Raw genomic sequence first — 27,487 nt, forward strand, 5'->3', positions numbered from 1 at the left:
TCTTTGTGTTGCTTTTGTTCATAAACATATGATATGCAGTATGTATAACAAGTCAGGAACCATCTATCCAGTCTCTTTAGGGTTGCAGGAGGTCTAAAGCCCACCAGGCTTCCATAGGGTAAGAGGTGGGGTGCGTCTTGGACATGTTGTTAGTCAACACAGAAAGACATTCACATCATGGCTCGCTTATATTCACCAGTTAACCTGACCCCCACTAGCCTCATGTCTTTGGAGTGTAGTACCCAGAGAGAACCCATACATAGAACAGGCAAACTGTATACAGAGAGGCTCCAGCCAGATGGTGGATTTGCACCAAGTACCTTCTTGCTGTGAGGCAACAGCAACTACTCTGTATATACAGTTCCACTGTGCTGTCCAGGTCAGGGAACCATGCCGTGAAAATCAAAACCCTTGCCCCATTTAAATTTGGCCAATTGCCTGCGCGATTACCTTCATGTAACTCTGGCTCATTCTCCGTACGATGCTATACATAGATCAGTACCTGGAAATCCCACAATTCTGTCCCCTAACTCTTGGTGTGTGTCACCACATGATGGCATACACCACAGTTTAGGTGGTGTCCACTTAATGTTCTCTCTCAGTACATTACAACTGAAGACAGCAATAACACATTAATGGTGTACAACCCAGTGAATAACTTAAATAATGGCGGGCTTGCTCTTTATTAGTCATCTCATCACCTGTCACAGCCAGGCTTGGAAACACTAGTAAATTCAACAGAAAAATGCAAAAAAAACAACAACCCAAAACCTTGCTAGCTTTTCTGTAACAGGCACCGCATGTCACTGAATTCCAGTATTGGTCCATTAGAAGATGATCAAAAAGGAAAGATTAGACAAATGAGAAAATGAACCTCACACACTCAGTGGACGTGATGAAACAGCAAAGAGCTGATGGGAAAAACCTAAAATTCATGAAAGCATACATAAATGCATACATACTATATAATAACCTCAAAGTAATGACCACAGACTACCCACATGATTTCATACTGATACACCTACACAGCAGCAGTATGGGAAGCTAACAGCTAGCTGCTTTGATGTGACACAGATCCTCATTAATGAGCTCCAGACCATGCTGAAAGCTTAATGGCCCATAGGCTCACTTAGACACAAGCACATACACACAGATAATATTATACACAAGATAATCAAAACCAAAGTGTACATGGGTAGACGGATGAACACATTCACTAGGACCGTACCGCACACCCACACAGACTCACACAGGCACACGCATGCAACTGCAGGCACCGAAGAAGCAAACATGGCAGGCTCGTAATGATGTTGGCTACCTCAGATGAAAGGCTTTAGTAGGACCACTAGAGCCCACTGCTGCTTCCCAATATCCCCATTGACATTTCCTGCAGCTAACAAAGATGAGCCGTTTGCTCATCGACTTTCCCGTAGCAAAACAACCACTGACAAGCCGCAGCTTATCCCCAAGCAAGCCTACTTGCACGGATCAGGAATTGATTTTCAAACCACTTAAGACAGCGGTGAGCAAAGGCGGAGCATCGGATGTCGGGGGTTTGACTGGAGGAGCACAGCAATCACCTTTTGATGAGCCTAATTCGAAACAGGATGCACGCAACCTGGTGTTTTCAGTTTAACATTTTAATATCGTCTCTGTTTACCAGCCATCAACTGGCAATGAGTATTAAAAAATAAAAGCCACTCGATTATTTGAAGTCGATTTGTTTGCCTAGCTTGATTTGCTCTCAGAGCAATGTGAATAAGCAGTGATTTCTTATTTTTCTGACAGCTGATTTATCATTCTTGCTGAGACTTGTGTGCGAAACCTTTAATTATCTAAACCACAGGAAGGTTGTAGTACTATACAAATAGTGTCGCTGGCAATAGTCAAACACATTCGCAGCGCCCTAAGGAAATCATGGCTTGTTTACAAAATGTACACTCAAGTCCCATTTGAAATCTAAAAAGCTACACGCCACTGTGCATAAATACTTTTTTTGCATGCAAATTTCAACCTAATTACTGTCGATTTTAACGCTTAAATGAGTCCAAAGAGAGTGATTGCTGAAGATGTCTTTAGACACTAAGGGCCCGTGTGAATGCAAAACTTTTGGCGAAGGGTGATTATTTTGATCTTAATTAGAACGCACAGAACAAAGAAAAGACAGTGGAACAACTATCCATCCATCCAGCGATTAATGCCGCTACTCGAGAGCGTGCCAGGTAAACTCTGTGTCTATCTAATTATACCATATCTGATTGCTGAACAACACAACACCAAACTGTAGCATCTCATTTAAAGTCAGAGTTCTTTCAATTTAGAAAGGTGTTTATTTGAAATCATGGAAAGGAATCATCCATTAGCGTAATGAAGTATAGCTGAGCACTTAATATTTTATGCTATACAGTCAGTGTATCTTTGGTTCCACTTTCGAGCTGTAGTGTGCTCCATTTCTGTGGCTAAAAGGCTGCCTCTCACAGGCTAGCTTCGAGTGTAATCATAGCCACTGCTCAAACATCACAGTACTGCAATTTCAGCTAGCCCCTCATGACTAAAACACGCAAGCAACAAAAGTATTGCTTTCAGATGATTGAATCCTGATTTTATTTCAACTAAAAGGAAGCCATGAGTCTTGGCCGTGGCATTTTCCCAAAATGTCTCCTGAAGCAATTATGATTTTTTTTAAAGGAAAGAAAAACAACACCTTTGAAAACTGCCACTGTAAGAGAGATTAATTCACTCTGGGGAATCTAAAATGTTACACAAGTACCTTTTTAAAACACAGAAGGCTGAATTGCTTGTTAACAAGTGTTTGCTTGATGAGCACATGACTTCTTATACATCTTTCATTCACAGCTGCTCATGCTTGTTCCATGTGTGGCAGAGTACAATAGAGACAGTACGTCTCTATTGTAGGTATCTCCACGAGCCAGCTGGCTTTTAGCCATAAACTGCAATTAACTCCTCTCTCAGTCTTTTACCAGATTCAGACAGAACAGACACTGCTAAGGACTGAGCAGCTGTTTGGCTTTAGAAACAGTGCAGAGAACAAATCATTTCTACATAAGCGCTTGTGTGCAATCTCCAGCTCAACATTTCCTCCTCAGATGAAAGATGTGTGTCATGGCCTCTGGGCTTGTGCTATTTAGAGAGCCGATACTACCAGTTAGGCATTAATGACTTTTTCTTGCTGACGATGTGGGTGCTTCATGCATATAGTCTTTTTTTCTATCTGCATGTGTGTAGGTATGCCAGCTCTGTAACTGGTGATGAGCAGCTGGCAGGATTTTATGGTGATACATGTGAATTAAGTGTGTGAGAAATTTCTGTGCATTTTAACTCTAACTTGTCTGTCTGAGTGTTATGAGGGCCATACCATTAGCTTTATTTTCTCATATCATCAAAACATCTGCATCCTGATTGCACCAGATGGCGGACTATGAAGAGCTAATTGGTTAGCGAGGTAACTTGAACCTAAAGTTAGAGTTTTCTATGGCACAAAAGTGGCTCTCTTTTTACATGGCTAGATCCCCATGGTAACTTTTGCTTAGCACATCAACTGTTCTGGACTTTTTCTTTACAAGAACCTGGAAGTGAGATATAGACCCAGGGAACACATATATGCAACCTGTAGAGTTAAGCACCGCTGAATTTAGCCCTGCTGGAAAGTGACAGTCCTAATACCTAATGCTGCAAAGTCTTTTTTTAAACGACCGTAATCCGTAGCCAGCAACAGGTTTTTCCAACATTTCTTTAAACTGTCATAACTCTTGAACAGTTTGTGCAATCCTAAAAAATCCAACACTTGCTGAAAGTAGCGACTCTGGGCTTTTCAGTGATATTACATTCATTGGTAATCCCAAGCACGTGGCAGCAGCCCGAGGAAGGTTGAGAAACAGTGCATGAGTGAATGCAATGGAGTTATACAGGAAACTAACATTATGACAGTTCTGTCTGTTATTTCATTTTTGCTGTGTTTTTAGGTTTTTATGCTAAGATAAAGTTCTTTTTAAATTCACAAACATACACTGCCCAGCTGTATTCCAGCACCTGAAAAAGCAGGGATTTCAGCCTAGTAGAACATACAGGCAGTGTGGGTTTATTATCCACTCAGGAAAAACTTGTATAAAAGTGAGAACAAGTGTCAGCAGTACAGTGTGGGCCTTTGGCTACAGTTTGAGAGGACGTGCTTCTTGGAGCTCTACCAGGGGCCCAAAACACCTGAAAAAGAGATGCCCCAAAACAAACTACAGAGCCAAAGGGTCACGTACTTATTGTTGTTCAGTGTTTTACAGTTCAAAGTTCAAATTGGCTATTCTAAATCGTTTATTCATGTATATTCTGAGTGCCTCATTCAGCAAAATTTTAAAGTAAATTTTTTTTGTATTTTTCTGCCATTAATCCCTGATTACAGTCTTATAGAGCAAAACATGGACCAGATGTTGAAAGAAGTAGTAGTCTGGAAAAGGGGGACAAAAGCACACACAGCTGATTTTATGACACTTTTACAGCTAAAACAACAAAATAATTCCAGGCGAGCTGCTTAACATTACAGGGGTTACAGGATACTAGTTCAATCAATAAGTTCTGCTCTTTAAAAAGTGGATGTAAATAATGGCAGCGGAACCACATAAATGCTAAGCTGCTTTAATTTATCATTAAAAAAAGAGTCATGACATAGCTGCATGAAACCAATGTTTTAAACCACAATAAGAAAGCTGACCCGTGTATCCCACATTAGTTCATCCCTGCTCTAGGCTTTAGAATCATATCACAGGGGTGTATAGGAATTTCTTTCATTTAGCTATTAATCACATTATTTTATTGTATTAACATGTCTGACACTCATACTGTAAGACAAATGGTGGGGGGTCTATTAAGGAAGCAGACAACTCCACAGGAAAGAGTCTTTTGTCTCTTCCAGGACTCTGGGAGGTGAGTGTGAATCTTAAGGTGTGAAACAGCTGTGTCCTGCCTTTTGTTCCTGAAGAAGGTATTTAACTGAGAGCCATGCTAGGCTCAGTGAGACTCTGACCCTGCCCCGTGGTCATGTAGGCTCTCCACCAAGCTTGGTCGTATGTTCTTTGTGTGTTTGGATTAAAGAATGTTAGCTACCGCTCACTGCTCGTCTGCAGGCTTTATTTAAGTGGAAAACTTCCACAACAGGGGATAACAGCATCATCATCACCTGCTCACATTAGACTATTACATTTAAACCTCTAGAATGTACTCACTGGCCTCCCAGACCCCATCCTGTACAAAAGTGGCTTCACAGTCTTTACTTTATATTGTAAGCTGAGACCAGAAAGCGACCAGTAGTCCTGTTCTAGACAACAGGGGCCCCACAGTGTTTACACTATTATGACATTATGGTGTTTTTTATTACATTAAAATAAAAATTAGTGCGAAAAGTTGTCATCGGGCGCTCAAGCTTCCCTCCACAGTGCAAAAACACGCATGGCGTTAGGCTAATTGGTGTTTCTAAATATGGCCTTGGGTGTGAATGCGAGGGTGAATGATTGCCTGTCTCTGGGTGTTGGCTCTGAGACAGAATGACAGCCTGTTGAGGGCGTAGCCTGCCTTTAGCCTGTGACAGGTGGGATAGACTCCAGCCGCCCTGTGACTGGATAAAAGATCAAATGGATGGATAAACAGAAAAAAAGACATCAAATATATTGTTTGTGGGACTTTTAGGCCTTTTCAGGTTTTGGGCTATGGCCAGAAGTGAGCATGCAACTGTGGCTTCTCATATAGCAGTTTTTTAACTCTACTTGAGCACTTAATACAACGTGCTCCACTCATAAAAGCACATCTTGCCTATATCCTATATCCAAGAGCTTTCTATAGGACATTGCTTTAGGGGTTTCTTGGCATGCAAAGTTGACCACCAGCAGCGTTCTGTTTAGCAGATAACCTTCTTGAGCTACAGGCACCCCAGTAACGAGGAATATTATTCAGCATATATAGTGTCATAGATCCTGAATGCAAACCTATTACTGTTAAATAATGTTACTGTGAAGCATTTGCCTTGAGTTTTACTCACCAATAGTTAAAAACCCCATGCATGCAGGCGGCACTTTACAGCAGCATATTAACACTGACATAGTACAAAGATTTACTGGTTCAATTTACTTGGCTTTTATATTAGCTCCCAATTGTTTCCACCTGCTTAATCTTTTTAATATTGGCTATTTCCCACATGCTATCTTTTAGTTTAGGGGGGCACAATTTACAGACATTATCAGAGATGGCACTTTCTTAAAGGGAGCTGGCATTTTCATAAGCTGAAGAAACACCCCGATGCACCATGCAGGACAGCTAACAGAATTAGGCTTTAATTGATATGAGAGTTCTCCTATAAACCTGGTAGAGATGATGAAGAAGGCCAATGAGGGTTGAGGGGGGAATTAATTTGTAGAGCAGATGTTATTTACTGCCACCGTAGACAGAGGAGGGGAGCGCGAGAGGACCAGGAAGGTAGTGAGAAAGAATATTCATAATTTCAAATTTACATTTCTCTGCAGAGCCGATAAGGAAGCGTAAACAAAATCTGTGGTTGAGATAAGCCTCGAGGGACGGAGCAAAGACAGATTCTTTATGTGGGGGCTCAAAGTTTAGCAGAGTCTCACGAAAACAGTATTACAATAGGAATACTGAATCGAGCATGACTCAGGCTGCTAAGACGTTATAGCACATGTATTTCTTTGCCATAGGTAATTATGCAGGGGAAAACAGATGTATAGCATAATTAGCTGACTGACATTATGTAACAGTTCTCAGAATCCAATAAATCATTAGGTTATCAATAAATTGATTTTTTTTCCCCAGTGAAATAGCTGAAAAGGATTGCACCAGTTTGGAGCAAGCATTCAAACATAAGTGCAATTGCTTTGTAATTAGACAAACTACAAAACCGCCGTTTTTATGCGCACAAAATGTTAGTTGGAAGCTGTTTATTGCCAATGTTAAATGTCAGTAATAAACATTTGTAAACAGATTTGTATTCTTTGTCATTTGAGTTACCGCACTGGAAACATTTCTGCTTCAGCAGCTTTACATTTGCAGACTGTTGCACTCATTGCAAAGCTAAGTGAGAATATTCAAGTGTGGTTACTGTGGTAATGGCGCTTGAGTTCTGCTGTTCCTCACAGCTGACGCGAAGTGGTTTGGCGGGGTTTCTTGGTGAGACAGAAACAAGAGAAGAAATCAATGTTGTGTCTTTCAAAAGTGTTACTCCTTCTTTGTGAATCATGCAGCGAGACATCCTCACTCGCTTCTTTTGTTTTCCTCGGTCTTTCTCTTTTTGCAGACTTTCTTTCTGCAAGTCGTACTTTCCTCTTTACTCTCTGCGTCTTTCTCTCTTTCACATGCACAAAGCTGTGTTCAGGAGAGATACACCTTTACATCTTGACAGCAGGCTTGAGGGTGCAGATGGAATTACACAATCTCTCACACACGCACACACTCACACGGACACACAGCAATCCAATTTGCCACAGTACACTGCTGAGAAACAAAGTCTGTCTTGCTGTTACTCTGCTAGTCGCCCTTTACCCCCTGTCTTGTGTTGACACACACGTGCACACACACACACACACACACACACACACAATCTCACAAGTTCTCAATTGTAATGCCGCAAACACAGAAAAGCATGTGTGGCTGGGATCCTTCACACCCATCTGATGCCCGTACTGATGCTGACCTAAAGCCAGGTATACACTCTGCATTCCAGGCCTGCTGGCACTGTGAGAGAACTGTAGTGATGTCTTTGGTCATATTTCCAAAATGACAGCCCTGCTCCGCAAAGTGACAAAGATTCAGGGTTTGTTGTCACAACAGTTTTGTGACCAAAGATAGCCTGGAACAATATTCTGATAGTGTCAAAACTTTAGTATGACCCTCTCACAGTGTGACTGCCCCTATGACCTGCGGCTACTAATCAACCGTTATGCCCACAGCAAGAAATATTTGAGTTAAGTAGCAGAAGCTTTAGTTTGTATGATCTATCCTTCAGCTGTTGTAACCACGTATGACTGAAGCAACGAGAGGAAAACAGTAGTGTCTCTCAGCCAGTCTCTCAGTATACATTATTATCATAAAGTGTGAACGCATCAGCCAAGTTTATTAGATCCATGCTGTATATTGTGGTGTGTAATTAACTAAGCTCGCTGTGGTTTCACAGTCTGTAAGCGCCATCATGAAACAAATGAGTTACTGGTGACCCTAACAACCCATATTTAGTATAGATTTGATTAAGTCTAAACGTTCAGACATCAAATATCCAAAGAAACACATTCAGCATAGTATCTCGTACAACCTTATATCAGACTAAACAAACATCTGTGTAGGTTCTCAGTCATTCAGGTCATGGTAGTCTTGAAAAGTAACTTGAAAAAGAAGACGACTGGACTTCTTTAAGTCTGAGAAGACATTTCACCTCTCATCCAAGAGGTTTCTTCGGTTCTAAAATCAAAAGGTGGAGAGCCACGATATTTGAGCCCTAGTGGAGGTTTTCCCCTGACCTGCCATTTATCACATGAGCCACAGTGTGGGGAAAAAAAAGGTGTGAGTTATTACCATCGCTGGGGGTTAAGGACAAGAACCTTGCCTCACCTTTTCATGTGACCTGCAGAGGTCACATGAAGCACTGTGTGAGTGACGGTTGAAGGGAAGAGTTCTCAAAACTGAATTCTAGGTGACTGATAGCTGATGTTGTGAGTAGGGCTGGGCTATATCATACCGTTCACGGTAATACCAGTATAATGTTGGGCAACGATAAGAAAATGAAATATCGCGATAGAATATGGGCAAAACGCGCATGCCCAGTGCCTTTGTTTTTATACGCACATGGCGGAAAAAGCATGGCGGCGCGGTTGAGAATGAGGAGGGCAAAAGCGGATCGTTGAATGAAACAGATGAACCAGAATTGGTTTGTAAAAGTGCTGCAACTTCAGTGTGGAACTGGTTTGGCTTTCGTCTGTCAGATACACAACAAAGCACTATTTTTGGTAGAGCATGCTAGCGGGCCGTCGTTATTACCGTGTTTTTTGGAAAATCAATCCTTTGATTTTCTGAAAATTGACAGTGCCCCTTATAATCCCGTGTGTCTTATGTATGAATTCTGGTTGTGTTTACTGACCTTGAAACGATTTTATGTCGTACACGGCGCTCGAAAATCTGTCAAATGTTTCAGTACGACTTTGACAAGCTACGAACCCGCACCGCTTGATGGATTGTCGTAGCATTACAGCTATTGTAGTCAGGAGCCTCGCGGAGTGATACGTACTGTGCTTCAACATAATATTACCATATTGTGTGTGTATAACCTCTTTTTAAGTTTTGTGGATATTATACATGGTTATGCTGAGGATATGTCGGCCAGTTTCCACTGGAAATGCCTTTTGGTTAAACTGTCAGTGAGGAATCTGCATTTGCACTGTTACATTTTTATGTAACTTTAATGCAGATAAAAAACAGCTGCTTGTTTAAGTTAAAATACATTGATTTTTTTTTGCACTAATAAAGTGTCAATTATATCGTCAGTTATATTGTTATCGCAAATTTTCAAATATATATCGTGATAAATATTTTTGGTCATATCGCCCTGCTCTAGTTGTGAGTCACCGTTCTCAAACAGTGATGGCCATTCACAGTGCACATAGATGGTCTCCCTCACTCCTCTTTCAAACATGTGAACATTGGCATCTTTGAAAGGGTGACCTTTATGTTTTAGATGTCAAACTATTGCATCAGATGCTGTCATGAGCCAAGTGTTATCTGTTAAAGGTCTAATCCCAAGCAAAAGATCAGCCAAGTTACCCTCTGTATCCAAAAATAGCATACTGTAGTGTGGCCATAACCCTTTTTTTTAAATTTTTATACAAGTCTTTGTTCCTCCAAACCATGTGAACCGTCACTACTCTTATTAACAACATTATGACAAACTGTGCTAATAACAAAAAACTGTGCTTTTCCCTCTGGAGCCATAAAACACATCGCTCCTTAATAAAAATGAATGAAACATTTAATTACACATTATTGCATCAAATCTTTTCTTCTTCTTCTTCTTCTTCTGTAGACTCCACCAACAGTCTTGCTGTCTTTGTAGCTTAATTAAGAAACTCATTCAGCTCCAGCAGGAACCCCTTACTCAGTTACCCAGACACTTTACAACACAGTGGTGCACTCTAACTCAGCGGTCCCCAACCTTTTTTGCGCCACGGACCGGTTTATGCCCGACAATATTTTCACGGACCAGCCTTTAAGGTGTCGCGGGTAAATACAACAAAATAAAACTAGTACCGGTACCGAAAAAAAGAAGATTTATTCATAACACACGTGAAAAGACCCAGAAAACCGAGTTAACGATAAAAACGATAACAAAATAACGCTGAAAAACGATAAAAACCCTGAAAACCATACATTTCACACCTGAGCCTCAACTCTCGCTGCCCGGTACCACACGACTCACGGACCGGTACCGGTCCGAGGCCCGGGGGTTGGGGACCGCTGCTCTAACTGCCTGTAGAGGGAAAAACAGCATTGCTAAAGAGTTACAAAAGCTACAACAAGGAATAAATCTCAGAATAAAGTTTGAGAGTAAAACCTAAATATTTAGATAAAGAGCAGCCAGGAGGGGGACAGATAAGACTGAGATAGTAATAAGAAGACAGAAGTGATCAGAAGGAGATAGAGTGGTGGGACAGTACTAGGACAAGGACAAGGTGTCTTGTCAAATCAGAGAGACATGCAAAACACTGCAGGACATCTACTCAGGGGAGTCTAGTGTGTGTGTGCGTGTGCGTGTGTGGGCAAACAGTGGGACTGGTACAATAAAAGAGACATGCTGAGAACAGGGTGACCGCTTGAGAGCCTCCTGAATTATTTAGCGCCTTGTTCAACTTTTCAGCAGTACTATTTTAGCCTATACGTGTCCCATTTTGGCTGGGACAGGAGCTTGGACTTGTGTATGCTGTAGATCTCTGTGTTTGTGTGAATGGGTGACCAGAGCAGCTCTACTGGAACAAAGGGCAAAAAACAGCTTTATCCTCAGCTAACCTTTTTCTAATTGAGTATTGTTGTAATAACAGAGCACTGACAGGTCGAAAAGAAAAAATGGTCACCTGGACTTAGTGAGTGTATTAAAACTGAAGGAAAAAAGGAGCAATTGATGTGGAACAGGGCAAGAGACTGTGAAAGACTGAATTCAATCAGAGAGAAAAAATGTCAGAGGCATCGGCATGAAGAGAAAGTCTAAGACATTTTGGGCAGATGCAATGTTTTATTCCTTAGTTCTGCTTTTAAAGCGTTAGGCCAAGTGGTAACCCTGAAAAATGGAGCGATTGTGGAAGTGCCAAAAACCGGAGCTCCTCAAATCGCCACTCGAGGATGACTCCAAAAGTGAATCATTCCAAAAAATTCTTCCATCCTAAAATTCCAGAAGAAACAGACGCATATTTTTCCTTCTTTATATAACTTTCTCATTTAAATTGTAATAAGGTTTAAAGTTTGAGAAGTGGGTGCCAACACTGTTGCTGTAGCTATCTGCTGGGTTTTCACTAGGGATGGGTACCGGTATCCGGTGCCATGATGGCATTTTTCCTGAGCTGTCATACACTTTAGATTCTAGCCAATCATTTTACGTTTCCGAGGATAGTAGGTGGGCCCAGGTACGTATGTTCTTTTAGAGCAGAGCTACAGATTAAAAATGCCCAAGGCGAAGCGGTCAAAAGTCTGGCTGAACTTCACAGAAAAATATGCAAACTCAGCAGCCTGCAACAAGTGCTTTAAGGTGATACTGTGATACTGTCAAAGGAGGTAACACCTCAAATCTGATGAAACACTTGGCGACGCATAGCGTTTTTTTTAAAAGCCGAGAAATGCGCCGTATTTGATAGCTTGCTGCGAGACCTTACACCGTGCACATCTACTGCAGGTGTGGTGCCTGTTATCGGACCCGGAGTTTGCAACATCCCCCAAAAAGAGTAGAGTCCTGGCCCCTAGCCCTGCCAGTGTAGCAGAAATGATGACGGATGATGATGGCAGCAGCAGCCGTTCTTCTCTGGGTCAGTAGCTTAATGTTGTTCGTGTGTAATTTACGTTGAGTAGGCTAACCACGTTATTACATTAATGCATGTAAGGTGAACTAGCAAACACCGTCGTAGTTACATGCGGCTGTCTTCTTGTTTGATGGCAGATACTCCCTTCACCCTGGCCAAAAAGGCTAAAATGACCAAAGAAAAAGTGGAAAACAGTTAAACATGAGAGGTTTTTGGATTTTTCCATTGTTTAAGTACTGCTTCCAGCCAAGAGTGATACCATATATGCCCTATAGCTGCAGAAAAGGCTAACATTGTTATCTTTTTACAAAAAAACAGCTGAACATGAGAGGTTTTTGGACCAATTTTGTGTTCTCCATTCTTTAAGCACCGGTTCGAGCACCGTTTAAGCACCGGCACCGTTTCAAAAGTACTGGTTTGGCACCAGTATCGGATAAAACCTAAACGATACCCATCCCTAGTTTTCACCTTACTATATAATACGAACCAGTGACCCTGTATTTGTATTTGTAATGTTGATGCCTTTTGAAGCATTTTTGTAAGCAACAACCGGACCAATAATATGGGCTGCCCAATGGTTACGCACATTGACTGTCAATGATGTCTGCGATGCAGTTTTGGTGAGTGAAATTCAAATAAATTTTCTGTATGTTGCTAAGTAGGCCATTCCTGCACCTTCAATTAACGAGTATTATATTTGATTGGCAGTTTAATGCAATGCTGTCAAACCATTTAGCTTTTATGAGCTGCACTCGAGGCCCTTTTAGCTGATGCCACAGAGACAGTTTAGTAACCACATGATCCCACCTGCATCCATATTTTTCAGTCTTGACCTTATGATGCATTCATGGTTCAGATGTTTCATTGGCAGTATTTCCCCACCACAAAAGTGCAGTCAACATAGTCAGAAAAGCCTTTTTAAGTGAAGGTCATTTCAAACACGCCATTTGGCCCATCATTTTTCTGCTAGCTAAGGGTACAGCCGCTGTATTTTTGAGGGAAGAAAAACATTTGAATCTTGTGAAATTTTACTCTCAAAGATGGAGAACAATTTAAGAAAGAAAGAACGACAGAGGAAAAGTTGGCATTATTCTCTTGGGTAAAGGCTGCTCAGCAAGTGTCATCAGATAAACCACACATGTAGAGCTTGTGTCAAATATTCTTATTTATTTGCAGGGAGTTTTTCCTTCCCACTATTGTCCAGTGGGTCATCTAATTCTTAGGGATTTCTTGTATTATTGCAGGGTCTTTAACTTACAATATAAAACACATATAGTAAAATTGAATTGAATTAAATTAAATTAGGGAGGCTCAGGCGATTAGAGGATCATCAGGGGGTCCTTTTGTCCCTCTGTGGGGGGATATTCCCACTAGGTTTATATCTGGGACTCTCCACCATTTGACCTTAGAACGTGAACGTAGAAGGTGAAACGTCTTCAAGCAACTTAAAGAAGTCCAGACGCTTTTCTTTGCAAGCTCCTTTGACTACGATGACCTGGATGACTGAGAACCTTCACAGACATAAATTAGGGAGAGATTTTTAGTTATATATCGGCTCTGTACGTGACCTATTACTTGAGTTATCCTCGTTCTAAAACGTTTCTGAAAGCAAATTAAACCATAACAATCCCAGTGTTTTGGTTACGTTTATTCTAGGCAGTAAGTGGCGTAAAGGAATTTATGATTTGCGGACTGAAAGATAAAAAAATGAAGTATATCTAGATAAATTAAAAAAATGTCTTTAAAGTCCAGTGTTCTGTTATTGTACTGGTGATATCCATGAAGCCCTAATCTCTGAATACTTTTCAACATCTGGAAAAGACCGATGCTCAGTCTGCTATAAAACCAGTGTCAGTGCCCATACCGAGCCACCATCAGTCTGGTGCATCCCTGCAGAAAACTACCTGAGGCATATATGATGCATTTCAATAACAAGAAAACTCCCAGGGAAGCACATCGGTTTCTCAGAAAACATTATGAGTGTAATACTCATCAGGTAAGGTCATCAAAAGTAATCAAAATCAATAGTTTTTTGTTGATCTTCTTCTACTTTCTTTTTTTAAACCCTGTATTCACCATTTAAGGATCAAGAGATCAAATCAAATGGGAATTTGGGGGTTTAGCTAAGAGCAGTGCAGAAAAGTCATTATAATCTGTGAGCTTCCTCCTCTAGACATGAACATGTCATGTGCCTTCATTGCCTTCCAACAGTGGATGAGGTATGCATCCATACTTTTCATTTCTTCCATAAAAACAATTCTTAGGTTGTTGAGAAGCTTGCTAGCCAACTTAAAATATGGAAATATTATTTGTATTTAATCATAGATGAACCAGGACCCTCGTTTTTAGCTTATTTGTTCCCCCTGTTGCAATCAGAAATAATGCTGATGTCCAGCTGTATTTGCACAAAGTAAATAAGTTTCATCATCACAAAAGAGAAATGCATTAATCATTTAATATGGCTACATGCTGTGTATCACTGGACTTTGCTTTGTCCATCCATCCATCCATCTTCATCCGCTTTATCCGGGGCCGGGTCGCGGGGGCAGCAGCCTAAGCAAAGAGGCCCAGACCTCCCTCTCCCCAGCCACCTCCTCCAGCTCATCCGGGGGAACACCAAGGCGTTCCCAGGCCAGCCGAGAGATATAATCTCTCCAGCGTGTCCTGGGTCTGCCCCGGGGCCTCCTCCCGGTGGGACGTGCCTGGAACACCTCACCCAGGAGGCGCCCAGGGGGCATCCTTACCAGATGCCCAAACCACCTCAGCTGGCTCCTTTCGATGTGGAGCAGCAGCGGCTCTACTCTGAGCCCCTCCCGGATGGCCGAACTTCTCACCCTATCTCTAAGGGAGATGCCAGCCACCCTTCGGAGGAAGCTCATTTCCGCCGCTTGTATCTGCGATCTCGTCCTTTCGGTCACTACCCACAGCTCGTGGCCATAGGTGAGGGTAGGGACGTAGATCGACCGGTAAATTGAGAGCTTCGCTTTTACACTCAGCTCCCTCTTCACCACGACGGACCGGTGCAGCGTCTGCATTACTGCAGCTGCAGCCCCAATCCGTCTGTCGATCTCCGGCTCCCTTCTCTTGTCCTTATCCAAAAATAAAAACAGTTGTATGACACCTCAATAAAAGCAAACCATGAAGTCTGAATAAGATGGGCTATAACAATGATAAAACTGCTCATTCTTTTCAGTTTTGGTCAACACTCCTGCAATATTTTCAGAACTGTAAGAAACCAATACAGGCTCAGAAAGGCAAAGCCCACACAGAGTGTGTGGGCTTTGTATGGCTAAGGGGGCTGAAACTTACAACAAATACCTAATACCTCTAATACCTCAGTCACAAAGGCTGCTGGTACAATTTGTGTTCCCCGACTAGATGCTGAGTGGTTGCTACAGACCTTTATCCCTAGTGAACTGCCTCCATTGCCGGTTTACATCGCACTTTTCACAGTTTCACAACTGTGTAGCAAAGAGTTGGCAGACATGTCAGCATCTTCCATGTTTACTTTGGGCAGTTTCAAGGAGATGCTAAGCGGAGCTCCGTATACTAGCAAAACCATGCTAGCTCACAACTACTTGCCAAATGGTTAGGGAATACACATTTGTCTAACAACCAGTGGTTACCTGAGGGCCACTTTAGCAATGGGGTTTAGCAATCAATTTCACAGTGACTGACAGCAACCACTTGCAACCAGTATGGGAATGCTAATTTTTCCCTAGCAACCAGATGGTTGCCAACTAGGCCTCTGTGATCAGAACTCATGTGTCCCATGTCTGTGCAACTTTTCTCTAATCATCTTGGTTTGTCTTGGTTTCATATTTTTTTATTTTGTTCTCTGATTTATGCGGCTTTTGGGATATGGTGTCGAAATACAGTGGAGGTGAATGATGTGTAATTTGCGATACTAACAGCAGAAATTACACAGCTGCCATGAGAAATCCAATCCAAAAATCCAAAAGGCAGCTATTGCCATAAACATTTACTCCACAAAATCAGCCATTACATGTTATTTTCAGTATAAACTAGTTCTACAGGAAAGGTTTGCAGAGTATCCAGAGCAACAGCACCGCTGTTTCTGAAAAAGGCACATTGCTGTTTTACATTTGTCAGTGTATGAGGGTTGAAGTTTGAATGTGAAAATATTGCACTGAGTAACATACATCACTACTTGACATATTTTTCAGAAACGAGGGAAACATCCTGGATCATTCAATACCCAGTGATGACATGTGACATTTTGGATAGATTATGTGTTGCAAGTGTTTTCTTGGTATTATTGGTGAAAAGATGATGACACACTTACTAACTGTGACATTAAGCATCCTGTCTGTATAAATCCAAACATACAAGCTTGAACTCCTGAATGCATTACCGTTTGTTTTGTCTGCGATATCCAGAAGTGTGTTGAATCTATATATGTGTCTGTATGTGTTAGAATGTGTGCGATTACACCTGTAAATAGCTAAAATGAGGCTTTACACTGGGTGTATAAAGTATTATCAGTCCAGTTCTCAGCGAGTCCCCCCATTAGTCTAGATATGAGGGTGTGACAGTACCAGATCGCTAGGATCTATGGGTGGTAAAAATAGACTGTGAAGCAGCTGTAGCAATTTGTAGGCTGGTACTAACACAATCTGTCTGTAGTCACACTATCTGTCTGCAGTATGAGGGACACAGGAAGCACAGCATCCATAAATCATCCTTTAACTTCCTGGGTTAAAGAATCGATGGATACACCAAAGCTTTTATGTGGAGTTAAATTTATACAAACTAGTTCTTGTCAGCAATATGTCATTGTCTTATACTGGGAGAACTGGGAGTGAGCAGTGTGTTATCAGTCCAATTGCTGCTTCTAGCACTTTATTTTGAAAAGGTGACTCCACCATTACCAGAACTCTGTGTGAGTGTATTAAAAAAACATGTAAACACTTCTAAAACTGGTAAAGAGATTGATTGATCAAAAGAGCTTGAAAAAAAAATACTGCTTGTTGTTGCCACAAATTACTTGATTTTGTCCTTTTTGTTCTTTCTGCACATGTGAAAAATTCACCATCTTGGTGTTGTTCCAGTTGGTGTTAATGTCGGTCCAAATGACCAGTCACACTTACAAAGGGACATGAATCCCACATGAGGCACTGAGGTTTGTGCCTGATGTGAAATCAAAAGTCTTTCTTTCCCATGCATTCACACCTATCACATGGCATCACACCATGACCACTGACCTGGAACAACATAAACCATAGGTGTCAAACTCTGGCCCGCGGGCCAAATTTGGCCCGCAGCCTAATTACATTTGGCCCGCGAAGCCATACCAAATTACTATTAGAGCTGGCCTACTGGTATTATACAGCTAATATATATATATTGTTTAGTATTAAGCTTTGCTTGTTCCATATTCAGTTTTTCAGCAAAACTTATTTGAGTCCATAAGAAAAGATTCATTCTTATATCTGGAGGAAGATTTTTTTTTCAATAAATATTAATGTTAGCCCGCGACTTTGTTCCAGTTTAGAATTTTGGCCCACTGTGTATTTGAGTTTGACACCCCTGACATAAACTGTTTCTTTCTGTGTCTCTAACCAACAACATGGACTATGCCACTAATACCTATGTTAACAGGACTGACAGACGGATTCAGTCAGCGTACAAATACATCAAGTTAATCTTCATTTAGCTGCATCTTCTCAGCTTTCACGCATTTAATATAGTTGTCCGGCAGGCATTTCCTATCCTGCACGGACCGCACGGTTCTATACTGAGGAAGTTTTGGGAGCAATTGGATCACGTTCAGTCTGGTATGTAAAAACAGTCGTGCTTTGCCATTTACTGTTACATACAGATGTTATACTGTACAAAGACGAGTTTGTTTTCTCCATAATGATTCCAGTCAATTACCTCAGAAGTATTTTGCACATCTGTGAAGCTCAGGCAGAGCACAGCATTGACCAAAACTGCGTGCCAATAAAGTGAAACTTTGTAGGTGTATCAATATTTTTCTCATTTTCAGACCTTGAAACCTTGGCAGTGGATCTAATTACCGCTGACACACTGCAGTGAAAATCAAAAACACGGACCTAATGACTCAGTTGTTTTCTAGGGGAAAAGTCATTAAAGGAAAACAGTGGACAAATCCTTCGGGGACTGACAAATGTCAGAGCATCTGCGTGTGAATGTTTTTATAATGTTTAATGACAAACAATTTAGTAATTATTTGGACATTTGAGACTTGACCAAAGTGGCACACCAACCCACTAACAGGCAACTATTCGCATCCCCAGAGCCAATAACTTAAAAAAAAAACTAATCTGAAAATTCTCGCCAGTGACAGAAACAAACTAATTACTGGTTTCCTAATTTGAATAAATTATCTGTTTTTCAGTTGTCTCGCTCATCAAGCGCGCTATCATCTGCTATAACAAATGGCAGCTCATTACATCAGTGAGTCACCATCCCCACCAGAGCTCCTAATGGTTTGGATTCAGTCCCACAATAGTGACATCAACAGTTTTTGATTTCAAATCTGTCAAAGTGAGCAAAAAAGGGGGGATGCTGTCTCAGGACTAATCAACAACATCTTGATCGCTGACACAATGACATACAGCGCACACAATAGAAAGAAAAAAAAACACGCTTGATGAAGAGAGATCAGAGGGCAGACAGGAGGCGTGGACGATCGGGGATTGCGCGATCGCGAGACGTGGCGGCGAGGTAACGACAAAGAGAGCGGGAGAAGCTTTAGAATGAGACGGATGAAGTAAAAAGACAATTGGATGTGAGATCTGTGCGAAAGAGAGAAAGAGGCGGAAAGAAAAGGAAGGGCAAAGAGAGGCCGGGGTGTGAGATGATGGATTGGAAGAGAAAGGAGGCTGCGCGGGGATGATTTGACAGATAGCTCGTGAGTAACGGCGGGCCAGGGGCAAAATAGCTCATTGCTAGAATTACACAGGAGGGGGGCCCTGCCTATGTGATTGTGTTTGAGTGAGTATGTGTTACACAGCAGCATAAATACACAGTAGCGCTCTGTGTGCGTGTACTGTAGGTTTTTCTGTGTATACAGGGATCCATATGGAAGATATATGTCAGTGCAAGGAAGGATGTATGAGGCATCAGTGGGAAAAGAAAAGATGGCAAATAGACTGATGGGGGGTGGGGGGTGGGGATGGGGATCAAAGGGCTGCGACAAAAGAGATGTGAAGAAGAAAAAGAGGACAAGGGAGAGGATAAAACAACTGCAAGGAGATAAAGAGGTGTGGTAAGGTGACAGATTATGAAAACACCCACACCCACCCACACACACACACACTGCTAACTCGTGCTGAGAGACAGATAATGAAGTATTGATATAACAGGTGAGATTCTCTGCACCTTTTCATCAGAGATTAATCCCTTAGCATGCTTAGGGTCATCATATCTCACCATGACAAAACTAGGTACGCTCAAATAGAAAAAGTTGTCTCGGAGGAAGACAGTGATGGTGAGAAAGATACTTTCTCAAGTATTATGTTTTTTTTTCTCTTTTTTTCTTCCAGAGATCCTAGAGCCATCACAAAGTCACAGTCACACAAAGAAGAGATCCCGAACAACACCAGCTCCAGTATTTCCTGCTGGTAGAGACAAAAAAAGACCCCAACAGTTCAAACCTGCACCAATTCTTTTGTTCCATGTCAGCACAGCGCCAGCGGGTAAATTTTACCCTCAGAAAATTCAGAATTGCCATTATTGTCGCCCAAATGTGATTGCATCTTTACATTGTTCATCACCTTTGTTCTCACATATTGATGAAAGGCTCATTAGAGAGGAGAAATGGCAGGAGTAAAAATAAAAGTCTGCCAGGGCAGTTAGGCAGTTACTCCTTTGGAAGCAAGAGAACTGGGAAGTAGTACAGAAAGGAGGCCAGCTGCCAGACAGAAGTCAGACAGGTGAGCGAGGAAAGGAACGGGGCAAGAAAGAAACCACACAGGTCAGACAGAATGAAGCTAGGCGGTGCGGGGATGAAGTCAGCTGGCCAAGCAGGAAACTTGGAGCTTTCATTACAGAAAAGAAAACGGCAGAGTGAATCAGCAGCATCTTTAACATTCCCATCCTCTCTCTCACTTCCAAACCTGAATGGGCAGAGTTTGAGTGGCTGTTGTGCAGGCTCTTGCTCGCCCATGCATTTGTGTCAGTCAGCTTAGAGGGAATGTGTACAGCTCTGTAATAACAATGTTTAATATGTGAAAAAAAGAAAAGAAAACAGCCTGTTTGATATGAGGATTAGAATTTGTGCTCTGTACACAATTAAATAGGCTGCACAGAGCTTAGGCACAAAGTAAAGAGATCAGTGCAGATCAATGCACATTCAGTGGGAACAGAGGATTTGTGTTTCATTGCCTCAAATGTATATTAGATATGCATAGATGAAATGTATAGTAAAACCACACACGCACACAAAGCCAACATACACAGAAATGTATGTCAATGCAAACCCACACAGACACACGCGGTGCTATTATCGGCTCTATTCTTTTATATTAGGCTCAGTCAAGACTTTTAGCCCCACAGCCCACATATAGGCAACATGCATGAACACATGCACTGATACCAAGAGCATTCGAATTGTGTAACATGCTGGTTTTATGTAAGTGTGTAGCGCACCCACTCCTTGGGAGCTGACAGTTCGCAGAGCGCTGAGGTGGAGAGGAAGAAGAGAGCGGCAGAGAAAGACAGAGGCGGAGTGAAAGTAAGCCGGAGGGAGACGATGACACGGAGAGGCGCAAACAAAACAAGGAAGTGTGGCGAGCTCAAGTAAATAAATACATCAAGGTAAATAATAAAGGTAGATAAAAATGTGCACTTTGTTTCAGTCTTACTTACTATACAGCAATGTGTGCACAATAACTTGCTGACATTCAGTTGTGTTTAAAAAGGAAACATTATATTATAGTTTATGATTGCGTTCTCACACGATTTCAAATTTCTGTGCTCTTAAATTTGTACTTTTCGCTGAAAAATGTTGAGATAATCTGAGTAGTAAGAAAAATATAAATAATAAGTGAAAAAAAAACAAATCTTGCTGCTTGTTATTGAAAGTTATTACCTCGCAATAAAAGGGTTCAGTTTATTTGGACTTTCTGTCTCTCCTGTCAAGTGAAAAGTGTTGATTTTTTGTTTGTTGTTGGCAGACCTTAAACTACATTTAGGTGTGCAATGAAATATGTTCATCTGGTAGTCCTGAGAGTAATCCCCTTCTCCCACTGCAGCACAGGAAAACTAAATAAATGTGCTAAGCTCTTGAGTGATCTGTCTAACACCAACAGGCATATTCAAATGCTCTCCTTCAGTTTGATGGAGCAGAAAATGCGAGGCAATTGCATCACCCCTTTGCCACCAAGCAGGGTGTTGCATTTCCCTCCATCTGCTCTAAGTGAAATATGTGATGTTCCACCATCTATCACCACAGATTCTCATTTAGCCTGGATGCTGCTGCTCAAGCTGTGAAACAATGCGCCTGGAAAAGACGTCTAATGCAACACGGCGTGTAAATAAATACAAGGTATGCTCAGTGTCCCTACGTTTGTTACGTTACGCTAGCTCACACCTCTTCTAGACACATATTTTACTAGAAAAGTAAGAGTCTGGAATGTAATACACCAGCATGAAGAACACAAAAATAATTGCTGACAATGCATCAGCTACGGCTTACAAAACTTTTGCCAGTTTTGACTCTATAATAATGCAACTTCAGGAATCTTCCTACTGATTTGGAGAAAGTTCAACATCTCTGACGAGCTCGGTGGAAAAGCACATACAGATCATTTGATTGTTATTGAGTTTAAAAACGGGAAAAGCTGTAACATTATTACATGAAATCATGGCTTGTTAGCCTTTGTATAACACTGGCTCAGACTGAGTGCACACAAGCAAAAGCAACAAGTCTGCATATATAAATTAGATGACAATTATTTTAAAACCTTTGCCAAACTGTCTGACAGGTTGCTTCCCAACAGGCAATCTCAGCATCTTGCAATTGAAAGCCGTTGCCCAGGGCTTCAAGGTATTGTCACGACAACTACTTGCAATCTGTTGCACAATGCAAAAAATTGCAATCGCTGTGCTTGAAATCCAAGCACAGCGTCCATTAAGTGTGTTGGTGAGATATCATATATTGGCATATGACCAGCACTGATGGCATTGCCACAGAGCGACACAGGCACATGCAACCGAACACAAAAAACAGGGAGGAATCTGTGATGTGTGTTTGTGTGTTTCTGGCCACCTCGTCATTAAAGAATGCGACACATTCACCTGCTCCCATTCAAGCACTCCGCTCCCCTTATTCCAGCATTTCTCCGTCTGCTTTCCATTTCCTTTTTTTCCTTCACCTTTGTTGTTCTCTGAAGCTGGAGTACAATGGCTCCTCAATCTGCTTTCAATTTGGTTTTCCTGCCTTTCATTTCCATCACGGTCTTTCCCGTTTTTACTCCCCCCCCCTTTTTTTTTTATTCAGTGTATTTATCTCCTAACAGCTTTTGCCTATTTTAATTTGCTTTCAATGAAACCTTTCCTCTGGATTTCACATTTGCATGTCTCTCCCTTCTGAACATTGTCCATTTTTTAGCACACCAGGCCGTGATGAACTCCCCTTCAACATTCTGATTTCTAGCACTTTGTTGTAGCATTTCAAAACCTAGGGTGAAGACCCCGTTCTGTGCGTGGTTGCAACAGGTGTTACAAAATGATTAGAGGATTTAAAAAACAAAAGAAAGAAGCATGTTCTCTCTACAAAATATTTTGTAACTTTGTTTTTTCCCCCTCCCTTGTTACACTCATCCTCAAGGCCAATGCCTGGTGGGGGTTGCTTAATAGCTTATATAGATAACTATAGTTAATTATAACTAAACCAGGTTCCTAGTTACAATGACTAAAAATATTAATTAAAAGTTAGTGATGGGAATGAACAATAATTCCAGCTTTCACCTTTGTATGTGACAGCTCACAATAACAAATAAATAATTTATCTTTAGTAAAAATCGTCACTGTCAAGTCTTGACCTTCACTTTCACAGTGATGTATAAATGATTCAAGGCGTATACTTAACAATCCTTCCCATTTTTTAAATATATAATAAGTAAAAACATTTATTCCATTTAAATATTTTTCCCTAATTACACATGGAAGGATTATTTGGAAGAAGTATTTGAAAGAAGTCAAGTAGTCAAGCCCAGATAAGCTGTTTTTAAAGTGTGAGATATTCTGTTTAGATCTGGGTGTTTACTGTTACAGAGGCCTTATCACAGCTGTTGTAGAAATGTGTTATGTTATCATCGAACCTGCAATATCTGAGATCTCTGGCCTTATACAACTGAACAGAAGAAACAGTATGAGTTATTCATACATCCAGCTGTTGCAGTGTGCTTTACTATTTTCTGAAGTTGAATCTCGTATCTATGGTTTTATTTCAAAAATTCTTTAAAGAATCACTTTTGAACACTTAACTGATCATTTGCAGAGGTATGGTCTATCAGAGTTCATCATAGCAATGAAACAACATTAGTGAAGGTTACAAATGACCTTGTTATGGCTGCTAATAGTGGACGGATCTCTAAGCTTGTGTTCGATCTCAGTGCTGCTTTCAATACTACTGATCATGTTTTCATTGAGAGACCAGAAAACAGAAATATGCTGTAGTTTTTGTAAGTTTTGAATCTTATCCATCTGATAAAGATTGATTTTTGCAGTTATTCAGTAATTCAATGAGGCAACATTATTAGAAAATACTGTATACATTTTCAGTGATATGGAGATAATGGCCAGCTGTATCTACAGAGCCAGATGGCACAAATCAAAATAACCACAGGCATGTCTTAATCACATAAAGGCATTTATGCAGTTTTCTTCTTTTAACTTCAGATGAAACTGAGATTATTATATTTTGCCCTAAAAATCTTAGAAACATGATGTCCAGCCCGATACTTACTCTTGATAACATCACATTGCTCCCAGCAGCACTGTGAGAAATCTCTCAAAGACCTCGGTCTAGTTATTGGACATTTATTGTCCAATTTCACATTTATAAATGAATAAGTAAGACTGCAGTCTTTCATCAGTTAAGTATTTCTGAAATTGAATACACCCTGTCTCAGAATGATGCTAAAAAACTAGTTCATGCTGCACTATTGTAATTCGTTATCATCGGGTTGATCTAAACGTTTCTGTAAAACCCTAAAGCTAATCTAAAGAGCTACAGCAAGAGTACAGGTATGAAAGAAAGATCATTTCTGTCATTGACTCCCTGTAAAATCCACAATTGATTTAATATCCTTCTTACATACAAAATCTTGAATAATCAGTCATATTTTAAATAGTATAGTATCATATTATCGCTCTCTGACTACAGAATTACTTGTGGCTCCTCGAGTTTCTAAAACTAGAATGGAAGGCAGAGACTTCTGTGACAGACACCCCCTCTATTTTTAAGATTAGACTCCAAAACGTTTCTTTTCGATAAACCTTATGGATCAAGTGACCCTAAACAATCCCTTGGATATGCTGCTACTGTCTCAGACTTCTACAGGACTTAATGTGAGGCACTGAGCATTTCTTCTTCACTCGTCTCTTTACACTCCTCGTGTGTTTAAACTACTGTCTTCTCATTCCCTCAGTCTGTGTTTTGTCCTGTCTCCCCGTGCTCTCTTTTGCTTCTCTTATTATTATTATTGTTTGGTCTTTACCTCACTTTTTTTTTCTTACCCTCATCCCCAACTGGTCATGGCAGAATGTAATTCCTGAGTCTGATTGTACTGGAAGTTTCTTCCTCTTAAAAGGGAGTTTTTCATTCCCACTGTCGCAAAGTACTTGCTTATAGGGGATTGTATAATTGTTAGATTTCTACGGAAGCGTAGAGCTGCCACCCAGGCAAAAGAAAAATACAAGTGTATCACGTTATAACGTGATACAAACATGATAGTATATTGTACAAACAGGAAAAGTATCTTGTTAGAACAATAAACTTTTCACGTTATAACGTGATACACTTGTTTTTTTCTTTTGCCTGGGTGGCAGCTCTACGCTTCCGTAGATTTCTCTCCAGAATACTGTAGGATAAAGATCTACCTAAAGTTGTGCCAAGGAGACTATTTTTGTTTGCTTTTTTACTGTATAAATAAGGCTGAATTGAATTGAAATGAATGTTTTTCCCACAGCTCAGAACAATATATTTAACTGCATTATATATCCACACAAATTAGATGCAACCATGCTACTGATGACAAAAATTCATTTTTTATTGATGCAATTCATAGCATTTATTCAAAATTATTCCCCAACTAATTAATTTCCTATTAGCATAAACAGCAAACATAAACCCACCAAAAAAGTTATGTGTACACTTGTTCAATTATAACTAAAGCAACAGCCCACCTGAGTTTTCTTCTTCATTTACTCTCTTACCAATTGTTACCCACTCCCTCTGGTCTATCTCAAATACCAGTCCCACATCAGCATAGTGGAGGAAGTTTAAGCCTGCAGACACAGATACAAACAGCTAGAGAGGCTATGGCAAAGTAGCCTCTTCTGTTTTACTTCTTTGAGGTCCACTTGAAGGTCACCACATGGGTGTAGCTGATGCATTGTAATGTGAAGTCACCACAAATGAGTTCATACTGTCACAAAGCATTGGCAGGCATGTCGGTGACTGCACAGACCCTCATCCTCACCATCTGATGACCCAAGCAGGGTTCCCCGCTCACTCGTTTACTGCCTGGGCTATTCTTGTGACGCCTGCAGTCTCATCAACTCCCAATCTGTAATTAAAGGCATTGAGCCCCAGTTAGTTTATCACCGATCCACTAATGCCATGTCTTAACATCTCTGGACACAGAAAGGCAAGCAGCTTTCAAGTCGAATGCCTCAAGGGCAATCAGACGAACTCACTAAATCTGAGGGAGGAAGGGTAATTTAGTGATCAGTTTGCATAAGTGTAGGTCTGTCACAATAAAAAGATGTGCAAATGTCACCACTACACAACATGAACAGCTCAGCTGTGAAACTTGGATCCTGAAAGTCACGTGCACGTTACTTTGACATGTACCACCCATCTAATCGTGGTTGTAGATGAAGCACCAGTGCCATTCCTATGGAGGTATATTGATGAGTTTACCACCATACTGCAAAAAAAAAAGAAGAAGAAAAAAAGAAAAGACAATGGCTCCAGAAATGTGACAAAGAATCCATTGAGTCCCAGTTGAGCATGTGCAACATTCGTCAGAACAAGCATAAGAGAGGCACCACCCTGAAATCCACTGGACCAAAGAGATCAGCTACCAATGTCCATGATGTCGGAAAACAAGGAAAAATCCCAGAACTCCAAGTCCTGTTAGGTCAGACCTGTTTTGGCAGCACGTGGGGGAGCAATACTGAGATGCTTTTGGTAATTATTTATCGGTTAATCCCTTTACATTGTTATATATATATTTTTTTTTACTCTGTCGCATGAAGTATGATTATTATAATTTAAAACGACTATAAGTGGCCTAAAGATCAGTATTAGTTCTGAGTAGTGAGCAATTATTGTCACTTAGTCTTCTGTTTCCACCAACCAAGACACACATGTATATACCCTCACAGTACACATCAGTTATCCCTCTTTGTCTCATGGGGAACTTGATGGGAACTTGATTTTCTGTGGCACTTCAGAGGCCCTTCTCCCTTAACAACCATCCACTTGAAGAGTAATGGCTCCAATATCTCTTTTCCCCTGCCTGCAGCAGCACATATGCACCAGTTTCCTTCAAATATGCTTTAAGTCTTTCCTCACTGTAATAAAACTTGAAATTATTCAGGTTTTCTGGATTCCTTTGGTATTCCGACTTTTGAGGATCACTCTTATTGTCCGTGGTAGCCAAATAAACCATGTGACAAAGAAAAAAAAGGTTTCAAAGCTGAATGAGTATTCATTAAGGTGTCTCTTTTTTGTGAAAAAGAAGTAGGTGTCCATAAATGTTCAACTTCTATCTACCCCTGTTTGGGTATACTATGTACATAGTATGTAAAATCTAACATTATTTCATATTTTCTTTTTATATTGGACATGAAGCATGAGGCTCTTTAGGAATGGTACTACACTTTTCTTTGTTTTCACTGGACTTTGGCTTTATTCTTTTATATGAATACAATGGCCAGAACAAAACTAAGCTAAAACAAAAAAGCTTTTAATTACATGCTTTGTCCAATTACATGTCCAGGCTCTCTTATATGTTTTCTAGCGAACGTCTAAAATTTATTTTCTCTATTTCCTATCATGACGGTGTCTCTTCACTGTAGACTTTGACATTAATATAAACTAGAATAGCACTCTACATATACAACAAAATTATCGGTGCTCCACACCAACTGTGCAGCAATAAAATATAAATAGCAAGACAGCAGGAATACATAAGAAACAG

At 40.7% G+C, this 27,487-nt stretch overlaps 1 protein-coding gene across 2 annotated transcripts in view; it reads right to left on the reverse strand.

Moving 5' to 3' along the window:
- Positions 1-27,487, reverse strand: part of LOC148102431 (uncharacterized) — a 69,736-nt gene that overhangs the window by 10,353 nt on the left and 31,896 nt on the right. The window contains exon 1 of one of the 2 annotated variants that reach the window (XM_087841532.1): positions 25,760-25,847. The exons of the other annotated variant lie outside the window; for it this stretch is intronic. The gene's annotated coding sequence lies outside the window, so the exon portion shown is untranslated. Of the gene's footprint in view, positions 1-25,759; positions 25,848-27,487 lie in introns of those variants that run through there. 2 annotated transcript variants of the gene reach the window in all.

This window comes from Neolamprologus brichardi, chromosome 6 (assembly GCF_056152115.1).
Source record: "Neolamprologus brichardi isolate AB-2024 chromosome 6, ASM5615211v1, whole genome shotgun sequence".
Taxonomy (NCBI): Eukaryota; Metazoa; Chordata; class Actinopteri; order Cichliformes; family Cichlidae; genus Neolamprologus; species Neolamprologus brichardi.